This window comes from Perca fluviatilis, chromosome 21 (assembly GCF_010015445.1).
Source record: "Perca fluviatilis chromosome 21, GENO_Pfluv_1.0, whole genome shotgun sequence".
NCBI lineage: Eukaryota > Metazoa > Chordata > Actinopteri > Perciformes > Percidae > Perca > Perca fluviatilis.
In genome coordinates, this window is record NC_053132.1 from 3,904,982 (window position 1) to 3,917,008 (window position 12,027).

At 40.4% G+C, this 12,027-nt stretch overlaps 1 pseudogene; it reads right to left on the bottom strand.

Moving 5' to 3' along the window:
- Positions 1–1,947: 1,947 nt before the first annotated feature.
- On the bottom strand, positions 1,948–7,067 carry LOC120550575 (annotated as a pseudogene).
- Between the last annotated feature and the right edge of the window lie 4,960 nt (positions 7,068–12,027).

Sequence of the window (12,027 nt, forward strand, 5' to 3'; positions counted from 1 at the left end):
TATACGGTAAAATATACAAACTGTGGGTGTGTTTTCACGTGGTCCACGGGTGGCATTTCTCACATTCACGGGGCAATCCCGTTCATATCCTAATTCAAGAAATTATTTAATTTCAAGGCTGCATTGCCATAAACGGCGGAGATGCCTCGTTTTCTTTATGTTTTACGGCGTGTGCCGTAAAAGCAAATAACCGGTGGTGGGTGTCATACTTCAGTAGGCCGCTGCTTCGACGGAATATTGTTAATAATAGGGTAATGACTAAGCAAATACGGAAGCTATGTTTCATTCTATGTACCCACGGAGTTGCGTCGAGGCCTACCGGGCGGAGATGCCGCTTATGCCGGCCTGAGTTACCGATGACGAAATACGGGCAGTATTTTCGCATGCTGTTTAGGGGACGGATCACTGCATTTGCTTTCTGTTTCAGATCCGTGTAACTCGGAGGTAAGCTTCATAATTTATTTAATTAAAAGCATATTTTAATTTTCATGTTTAGGCTATTCCTTCATGTCCAATTTCAGTCATGTTTTGGGGGTTACATCTTGGTTCCCTACCCCTACATTAAATGTATTAATATATTCAATGTATTAATAACGATGGAGTTCAATCTCCAAAACATTGTACATTACATGCTGTTGTACATTAAACCTTTTGCATATCTGCAAACAAGTCTCTCCTGATTGAAATGTAGCTCAGCGCAAATTCTTTCAGGAAGACATAACAAGTATCAGTTCCTCCTAAGCGAATCAGCGCTGGAGGCGTCTACCTTCTGATAATCCAATCAGGATCGGGCAAGGATCCCATTGGCCAATCACAGCGTTACGTCACTGTTTTAAAAGCTGCTTCTCTCCCTGTGCTATCAGCTGTCATTTCAGGAAGACGTCGTCCCTCCTCCTCCCCTTCCGCCTCCCGTCCTGGGGGTTTCTCCGGCTGTCGCTCCGATGCCTTCTCGGTCTAGTTCCGGCTTTCTCCGCCACCACCGGTGTCTGGATTCCATCAGGGGGTTACATCTTGGTTCCCTACCCCTACATTAAATGTATTAATATATTAAATGTATTAATAACGATGGAGTTCAATCTCCAAAACATTGTACATTACATGCTGTTGTACATTAAACCTTTTGCATATCTGCAAACAAGTCTCTCCTGATTGAAATGGTACTGTGAAGAAGGAAGGTATAAAGTCCTCTGAGGATTTGTTCTATCATTGTAGGATTCTTCGTATTAAAATATGATAATGTATCATGAACAATACAGGTTATAATCTTTGGTACAGTCAACTTTTTTTAATCCAAAGAAATAAAGTAGCACACAGTGGTGAAGTCAGGTCTCCACTTTATTGAATATTCTGCTCAAGAAGAGAGTAAACATATCCAACAGGTGTTACAGTAACACAGGAATCTGACATTTCTTCAGCTCTGTAAACAGCAGCAGGGTTTGCAACTAAATGGTGTTAACAGTGACTCCCCCATTTTTTTATATGACTTATTTTGCATTGGGTTGAAAAGCAATTGTGTATCAATATTAGCTGTTTCTTTATGTATCAGCAAGTAGAATACAAAGTTACAATAAAAGGAATTATATGCTAGGATGACCAATGAAAGTTTAAACTGCTAACCCTAACCCTTGTGGAGAAGAAGGCTGTGCATCAAATCAACATCAATTTCTTCAACTCCACAAAGATCAGCAATGTACTTAACATCTAACATAAAAATGTATTAATTCAACAAAAGAAGTTAATATTTTTCTTTTACATCAGCTATGAGTTATAGTTCAACATACAAGTGTTGACGAAGCCATTATGTATCAATATAAGCTCTTTATCTTTAAGTTTCAAAGTAGAATAAAAATGTAGTATTAAAATATGTCTGTTATCTATCAAGCAATGACAGTTTAAACTTATTATAAATCTGTGAAGTACTAACCAGTTTCGAGAAGCTCCGCATCAAATCAACATGAACATATTGACAGAAAATCACACATCCAGCCACCTATTGATTACATCATCAATGTTCCTGGTCCCTCTGGGTTTGAATGCATTGTTTAAATTTGTGAAGCATGTTCAAGATAAAATGTAAACCCATATCCCAATTTACAGACCAAGAATGTAACAGGTCATTGCTCTTATGTAACTGGACCGGAGTGCACATAGTTGGCTGTGTAATAAACAATGAATCTTGGGTAAACAGGCTCAGTGAATGTGGTGTGAAAGGTGTAGAAGTGCCTCAGTGTGTTAGGAGACTCTGTAGAAGGACAGAGTACCAGCACCCAGTCCAGATACACCCCAACCATCAGCCGGATAAGGGATGGTCACTTTCTCATTATTATACTTTGCGAAGTGACTTATCATATTTGCCAAAAGCCACGATTTGGTATTTCCTCCAAATTCAACATTTCTCGTAATTTCACTGTTGCGTAACGGGCAACATAAATATATTGGTAAGAACTCTGACCCCACTCCACCTCCCAGTAATAATGCCCCAGATAAGCTCTCTTTGCACAACACCTGAGTATATGTAAACCTCTCTGGGTGATCAGGATATGACTGCCATGCTCCATATGTTGCCTTCTTGTTTCCCTCAGACAGAGTGAGCCAGCCGTTTACAGTGTTTGGGTCCAGGTTGAGGTCACAGGTATCTGATGGAGAGACCAAAACAAAATGTGTTCTCAGTTATTCTGATGGTCAAACAGATTTCTGGAGGAGAGTTATTAGTACAGCATGTTTTTTAAATCAAAAAAGCATGGATACAGACTTACACCAGATCAGATCTCTTCTGTCTGTGATGTTCTCCACAGGAGGGAGTTCAGAGTTTGAAACATCGTCACTGACCAGACTGCCATCCTTGTAATGGTAGATGGTTGCTCCTGTGTGTTTCTTGTTTGCAATGGTTGCTATGAGGAAACGGAATCGACTGTTGTTCTTCTGTGCGTGCTGCCAATGTGATGGAAAGCTTTGGCTTTTTCTCTGATTTTGGTAAAAACTTCATCTGAGTAGTACCATGAATCTTCATTGGTACTTTCTAATTTAGGGAATTTCAAGTACTTGTCCATCACATCAAGGTCAGTATCCCTCCTTTCCACTGAAGTGAAAACAAAGCACAAAGCATCGTACAACCTAGAGCAAGAACCTGTCTGTCCAGCTCTGACTGATTTGGGACGATCTTTATTCCCTCCATGGTATCTACACAGGACGATCCAGCCACTTGGTTGGTTTTTCATGACTGAATGGTGACTTGTCTCTGTCTTCAAAGAGTTTGTTCAGTGAGCTCTCATCTTCTTTTCCCTCCACGGATGGAGGGAAGATTCTCCACCAAGGCCTGCTGGAGGTTGGATACATAATTACCACACAATATTTGGAAAGTGATCAACTCTTCTCGGATCACAGGAAACTGCTCCACCACTTTATCTTCCAGAGAATCGTTGCATCTCATTCCTATTTCCTTAAAATCTTCTAGATTATCCTGGGCCTTCCTAACTAGTCCGTCGCTGATCTCTTTCTTCAGCTCAGCAGCTTCACAGTCAAGATTCTTCAGCGGCATCAGCCAGACCTTCACTGGAACAGCATTCTCTCCTTTTTCTCGCAGTAGCTTTGGGAGTTGTACATAGGGGCCTTCACTGCATCTTCAAATGTTGCAGGGTTGCTATCAAGAATGAAGTCTCCGTAGAATTTGCAGAGGAATTTCTGTCAGCTTTTTTCATCATTAGTCAGCTTGAATTTACCGTCCACCTCAATATTAAATGAGGGGATCTTCTTTATCAGAGCGTGCATGCTTCCCTGGATGTCCTGAACGCGCTGGCCCCCTCGCCTCGTCACGTAACACACAGAAAGCATTTGTCCCATAAAGGATGCCTGTGACTACATGTGTTGCTGAGCTCTTCTGAATGACATCCATCTTTTGGGGGTCCATGGTTAGTTGTTCAATCATTAACTGCTTGAAGTTGGTGGTAGTTTTGTACTGAAGTGTCACTCTGCTCTGATTGTAGAATTGCTTCTGATCATTCAGATACTTGGCAGATCCTCCGACTTCAATCAGTCCACCCAGGAAACTGGCCTTCAGAGAAGCTTCAACATCTAGCAGATGGCACTTGGATTCAGTGGAGTCAGAAGCAGCCATGTCAAAGTCACTGGAATGCTGAGGGTTTTCTTTTATTTTGTCTTGTAGAGTTTTATCATCCCACAATGTCAAACCTATCAAATGTAAAACATCAGTTATCTGATAAAGCAGGACTATCATTTTAATGTAAAGTCACAGAAATACAATAGTCATTTAGATACAGCTTCTATATTCATTGCTTGATTCATTATTTGACATGACCTACTTAATAAAGGAACTACTGGATTGAGAGACTATGGTAACATTGTACAACAATATGAATGCATTGTATAACAACTCAACAATAAAACTTCCTGTATGGGCCTTTTAGACTTCAGTGTGTGTGTGTTTTTTTTTTGTGTGTGTGTGTGTGTGTGTGTGTGTGTGTGTGTGTGTGTGTGTGTGTGTGTGTGTGTGTGTGTGTGTGTGTGTGTGTGTGTGTGTGTGGTCAAGTGAAAAGCTCAGCCCCGCTCTAATGCAAAGAGATTGAAGACTGCACACACAATCAAGATTGACACCAAAACTGTTTTCTGCTCTAATAATCTCACTCCCTGATTTCTACAGTACCAAAGGAATTGACCATAAAAACAGTTTTCACTAATTTGGAACCAATCCCCAATCAGAGTAAGGTTTCATAGGCAAGGCAGCTTTATTTGACCATTTCAGCAACAAGGCAACTCAAAGTGCTTTACATAAAATACAAGAATAAAAGTTATAGTGCAGTATAAGAAAATAGGACAACCCTAGTCCAGGGATGTTGTAAAAATGGCTCCACTGACGTAATAATTGACAGTATTTACAATTAAATTTTTCATATTCTGTGCAGGATAATATACCAAAATTGATCATGCATCCATAATACAGTCAACTAATAAATGGTCACAACTACATAGTAGAATTACAAAGCATTTGCTAGTTATTTTCATAGGGTTAGGGGTTAGGATTAGGGCTGAATGGTTATTTTTATGTATTTTGGGGAGTGGCTTGTCTTCTACACCTATGGTTGAAATAGTTTTACTGCTTTATGAAATTACTTCAGAGTTCCTTTAAGTAGAACTGTGACAGATGGAACCTCTTGTGTAAATGCGGAGGGATTTAAACCGGTTACTTTATGTATAAACTATGTTTAAGAAACAAAAATGTTATTAATGCAGTTGAACTGAAAGTATTTTAGTTTTAAAGAGAAATAAAAAGGTGTTAACTGAGAGCTTAAACACTTTAGTTCTGAATTAAACATTACTTAGTATTTAAGTTAAAAATAAAAGTTAATATACACGTTCTAAATGGTTTCAAAGCTTAACAGTGGTGTCAACTGAATGATACTTGCACATATTGTGCCTTTATTTTGAAGTGTTTTATTGATTAGTCAGTTTTTTTGTCAGTCAGTGTTCGTGTGTGGTGAATGGTTGAAAGTGAGGAAGTGAATGTGTGAGGGAGGGTTTTTTTTAGAAGAAGAACAGGAGAACGAAGCGGACACGTGGGGAAGTAGGCTAGCCTACAGAGAGAGAACGGTAAAGCTTGAGGAGTAAAAGAGAAGACTTTGAGAGACACAAGAGTGGCGAGGACGGAGAAGTGGACACTATGGCACTACACTTGTTTGGTAGCCATTTGTGAACCCAACTTTGTGCGAGTGTTCATGGCTAACGCTGGAGCTAACGGCGGGGAGTGCTGATTGAGGACGACTGCGTGTTTCTGCCGAGGACTCTGCTGCCGCTGGTGGATGGTTTTTTCGTTCTCGTTTTGGAACTGTGTTTCTTGGACTGGCGCGCGTCTGTAAGTTGGATTTCTGTGTGCTTGTTTCAACCGAACATAATGTTCTGACCGACGCCACGCGCGAGCTACTATCAGGCCTGCCACGTGTGCCGCGTGTGTGGTACCATCGTAGTTAGTAGGGTTTGAGTAAGTTAGCCAGACCTTGACACTGCTTTAAGGGTGTGATTTGTGTTACATATGTCTTTGTGTTTATTATTTAATATAACTGCTGACTATTATTTGTACTTTTAAGTTGTCGTCCAGTAATATATAATATAGTTATTTTGTTTGTTAAAGAGTTGTCTGGGGTCAGTTATTTTAATATAGTACAAGAGGCTGCATGGGTAATAGGGTGGGATCGGGACGAATTTTTCTGTCCGAAGCCCGGCCCGCGTCCGACAGAACCGTGACCAAACCCGGCCCGAGCCCGACAGGCATCAAGAGATTTATGTCCGACCGGCCGGGCCAGACACCATTTAAAATCTCATTTTTTTCTCATACTAATGACACATGGTAGGCTACGTTTGTTTGTGTGGGAAGCCCGCTTTTATTGAGCAACTGTAAGACACTCAGAAATGTCCACAGATGAGTGCATCAGCACAGTGAGCGCGCACACGGGGCAACAAGCGCAATTAACACAGGCACACACAAGAGGCCCAGTCATATTATTGAAATAAAATGAACATATGCCTGAGACAACTATGTGGAATATAGATTATTTCATTTCGACTGATATTAGGTTAATATTTTAAATTTATTTTAATCACAAAAACGAACCTTTGCATCAAGTGAAACAGGCCCATTACATAAGCAAAAGCTGTTTTAAATGTTAAATGTCCAATGCCTTAGGCTACCCGCGCTGATGTGACCGGCCCGAGCCCGCCTGAACCCCAACATCATTTCTAAATATCTGTCCGAACCCGCTTGGGTCGGGTATCCCAGCCTTAATGGGTAACTGTAGTGTGGTGTATATACTAACGCAAAATAGGTAAACCTTCATGGTATCTACATTAAGGAAACGAACCCAAACACCTCATCATTCCAGTCTAAAGTCAATTATTGCAGCTTAGGCATTCTATGGGGGTTGGTACAGATAGATTTAGAAATATGTTGAATGTAGTCAACACTTACCTGGGATCAGTTGATCCCTCCGAGCATCATAGAGCATTCCCAGGGTGAAAGGTCGACCCAGGCCAGCAACGGTCTTATTTTCTGGGTCCATTTCTCCAGCCTGTTGAGAAAAGTGAACACAGCCTTCAGTAACTTAAAAAGAGACAGAGTGACGGTCTACGATGCTCAGAAATACAGTGATTCCCCATAGACTCTAGTCTGACACTGACAGTTTTACACAGATCAGTAAAAGTCTAAATATATATCTCTACATGTCACCCTCTGTCTCTCTCCACCCAGGTTGTTCCACCTGGTGAAGTTGTGTAGATCAGATGAGTTGTGTACAGTGTTGAGCAAGTTACTTCCAACATGTAATACATTATAGATTACTAGTTACTGTCATTTGAGAGTAAATAATTATATTACAATTAGGGCTGTCAAAATTAACGCGTTAATTTTTGCGTTAATTTTTAATATTTAACTCGTTAAAAAAAATTAACGAAATTAACGCTAGCTGTGTTTGTTTACTTCATATGGCGGCTGAGAAACGTAATACGTCTTCCATAAGAGCAGGCGGCGCTACTCTAGGAGGGACTTACCTGATTGAAGTAGGCCTACGGGCCAGTCAAGAGTTGAAACATGGACCAGTAAGATCCCAAAAGAGAAAAAAGATGATGTGTTAGAATCCAGAAATGAATGAGCACGGGCTATAAACGGGACCGAAGTAACTAGTTCCGACATGTTGTCTCGTCAGGAGAGATGCGCCAACCGGTAAGCTGCTGTTTCGCTACATTGAGCTGCGGTTTAAGTTAGCTTGTCTGTTGCGCTTACTGCTGTGCTGCCGATATGTAATCGCGTCGATTTGTTTGCTTGATAACTGTTACGTTGGTCACGCTGATAAAACCTTATTTGCAGTCTGATGTTTAACGCCGTCGACTTCGATAGTATCTGTGACTATATTCCAGTAAATGTTTGAAATTGGTGCGTCTCACTGTCACACAAGCTACTCCTGGTTGGGCGGTGCTGGAAGGGAAATGTAGTCAATCGTTTTACATTGGTAATGGATTGCTGTGCACAGCGTTGCTATCTAAAACTACACTCAATGTTTTCACTTTAGGCCAACATACACCTTTGTGGTTTTGGGTTACTGGTTTAATGTGTAACATTGATATTGATATTGATGTGCATTTCTGTGTTTAGATATATGTGCTTTGCTTAGTCATTCAGATTAAACACTATGTATATTATAATATTTATGATATTAAGTACTGCCTAGATTGTAATTTTTATATATATATATATATATATATTTCAGAATATGGTATATTAGGTATGTGGCTAATATTGGGGGTGGTGACAAAAATCTGCTCTCAAGTCGGACAGTTTGTCGCTTTCAGCAGGGACTAAATAAAGCCAAATTGTTGCTGCTGTTGTTCTGAAAGATATTAAACATTCTGAACTTAGCAGAACCTTTCCTTGTTTGTTTTCTCTTCATATTTGCAAAGTTAAGTGATTTAGCATTTAAATATCCATTACTACAAGCTTCAGTCTCAATTTAAAACGCGATTAATCACGATTAACTACAGCAAATTGTGCGATTAATTAGTTAGTTTTTTTAATCGATTGACAGCCCTAATTACAATATTACTATCTCTGAATTGTAATTTTTACACTACATTTGCATTACTTTTGAGTTACTTTCACCAAAATAATAGCATAAGTTTGACTTGGCAGGTAACTTGTGAATTTCACCACGAATCAATAAAGGTTCATCTATATCCACTTTCATACATCACAGTTAATATGAATTAGTAAACGTACAATAGGAAAAGTAAGAAAAAATGAAAATACTCAATTAAAAGTACCTTACAGTTGTATGGAAGTACGGCATACAGTAGTTACCCTACGGCTGATAAAATGCAATGGTATTTATGTGTAGCAAGCCTAAACATTAATTCCCGACATGTTTCTATCTGTCAGCAGCTCAGACACACTGCTGGCCGCGCTGACCTACCTTCACCTGTTGGGACACAGAGGTTGTCTGTACCGTCTCTGGTTCTGGCTCTGACCGCGGGAACTGTGATGTGACACCTTGCTTCAACGCAGCGTAATAACTCCTGAAATTGTCCATCTCGCAAATGTATCTGTCTCTGTAGTCCTCTCAACCGTCAAATACAGCAACAGGAAATAACACTCACAGCCTTTTTTTCCTGTGAAGAAAAAAACACCACTAAATGTTAAAATGTGTTGTAACTCGCGTTACTGAGATTGTAACGGGTATAATATTACTGAAATTTAATTAGTAATGCGTTTTATTACTGCGTTACAGCAAAAAGGAATACATTACTGTAATTGCGTTACTCCCAACACTGGTTGTCGAAGAGTCGAACAGGAGCTTCCAGTGTGATGATCTGATGCTGTGAGAGTCCTTATATCCTGTCAGAAAACCTGGGACCCCTCCCTCTGACATGCCTGCTGCACACCTGGAATCTTTCCACTTTGGCAGATCAAGATTCCTTCCTGATGTCAACAGACAGGATGACAAAGAGGACTAAGAGAAAGACACAGACTAGATTCCTCTCCTCCATTCATGGGCGATTTTAGACTCTTTTTAGGGGGGGCTCAAGTCAATTTTAGTGCTTAAAGTTAGAGTTGCAAAGTTGTTTGTTAGTGACAGAGGACAAACACTTACAGGTTTAAAAGGCTAGTAACAGGTTTAATATCCTTTGTCGCTGAAGCCAATGCTATGTAACTGTAACCCAGTCAAGGAAAGGGATAACAGAAACATAGTTTAGGCCAATCAGAGTTGGTTGAGGTCAGATATTATTGGCTAATGAAATTACTGATTTAGCAGGGGGGGTTAACACTTTTGCATACACTATATCCGTGTCACATTGTCCTTGGGGGCTGAGCCCCCCTAAAGGTCGGATCCTAGATTTGCCCGTGCCTCCATTCCTCTCCTCACTTCTTACTCCCTTCAACAGTAGATTTGAGCCGAGGAGTCGAGGAAGAGACTGGAGGAGTCGAGGCAACAAGCATTTCATAAACATGAGACAGCTTTGCCTCGGAGCCGTTGATTAAATATGATGTGCTGCACATCTGCAATCTTGGCTTGTATCCACATGGTTGAATGCACTTATTGTAAGCAGTTTAGGATAAAAGCATCAGCTAAATACATGTAATGTAATGCAATACATAATGAAATAACATGGTGACCGTGTGTCAGAAAAAAACAAAACACTTCACATGTTCAGAGTTCACCAAGATCACCTCAAGATTGGTGAGATCGGAGATCCTGACCCTAACACATCATTACTTGTAATATATACAGTATGAATATTTAATTCAATTTTAGGACAGCTAATTTGTCTGAGCGTGGATGCAAAGTATGAGTGGTCCCCTAATACTGTATCTGAAGTCTCTTTTAAATAGACCTTAGTGGTCCCTTAATACTGTATCTGAAGTCTCTTTTATATAGACCTTAGTGGTCCCCTAATACTGTATCTGAAGTCTCTTTTATATAGACCTTAGTGGTCCCCTAATACTGTATCTGAAGTCTCTTTTATATAGGCCTTAGTGGTCCCCTAATACTGTATCTGAAGTCTCTTTTATATAGACCTTAGTGGTCCCCTAATACTGTATCTGAAGTCTCTTTTATATAGACCTTAGTGGTCCCCTAATACTGTATCTGAAGTCTCTTTTATATAGGCCTTAGTGGTCCCCTAATACTGTATCTGAAGTCTCTTTTATATAGGCCTTAGTGGTCCCCTAATACTGTATCTGAAGTCTCTTTTATATAGGCCTTAGTGGTCCCCTAATACTGTATCTGAAGTCTCTTTTATATAGACCTTAGTGGTCCTCTAATACTGTATCTAAAGTCTCTTTTATATAGACCTTAGTGGTCCCCTAATACTGTATCTGAAGTCTCTTTTATATAGACCTTAGTGGTCCCCTAATACTGTATCTGAAGTCTCTTTTATAGACCTTAGTGGTCCCCTAATACTGTATCTGAAGTCTCTTTTATATAGACCTTAGTGGGTCCTTAATACTGTATCTGAAGTCTCTTTTTATAGACCTTAGTGGTCCCCTAATACTGTATCTGAAGTCTCTTTTATATAGACCTTAGTGGTCCCCTAATACTGTATCTGAAGTCTCTTTCCTGAAATTCAGCCTTGGTGCAGAATTACAGCCACTAGAGCCAGTCCCACAATGAGCTTTCCTTAGGATGTGCCATTTCTGTGTCTGTAGCTATTGAGGAGGAGAGGGTGGGGGCAAGGTGGAGGGTGGGGTGTGGCCTTGACCAACTGCCACTTTGCTCATTTGAAAGCCATGATGTGTCTCTCATCATCTCATGGGTGGGCCAAATTTCTCTGGGCGGGGCAAAGCAGAGGAGTAACCTTGCTCCTTATGACCTCATAAGGAGATGATTCCTGATTGGCCCATCTGAGCTTCATTTTCTCAAAGGCAGAGCGGATACCCAGGGCTCGGTTTACACCTATCACCATTTCTAGCCACTGAGGGACCATAGGCAGGCTGGGGAAGCATATTAATGTTAAAATGTGGAATTTTCTTGACATGGGACCTTTTAAAGGTTATTTTTGGGGCCATTTTGGGCCTTTATTTCCACAGGACATATGAAGACATGAAAGGGGAAAAAGAAGGGGGGAATGACATGCAGCAAAGGGCCGCAGGTCAGAGTCGAACCTGTGGCCACTATGTCGAGGAATAAACCTCTATATATGTGCGCCTGCTCTACCAACTAAGCTAACCCGGCCACGACCCTACACACCTTTGGAGAAAAGCCTCCCTATTTCTCAGCTTGATGGTATACAGTACGCAAATGATGCTGTGAGATTCCTTATATCCTGTCAGAAAACCTGTGATCCCTCCCTCTGACATACAGATTTGAAAAAAAACTAATGACAAACTCTGTTTGAGCTGTGCTGATAATGTTTGTTTTTTTAGTAACTGTTAACTGGGTAACACTTTACTTGAAGGTATCGACATAATCGTGACATGACACGGTCATGAACGTGTCATAAACGTTATAAACAAGTCATAAACGTTCATGA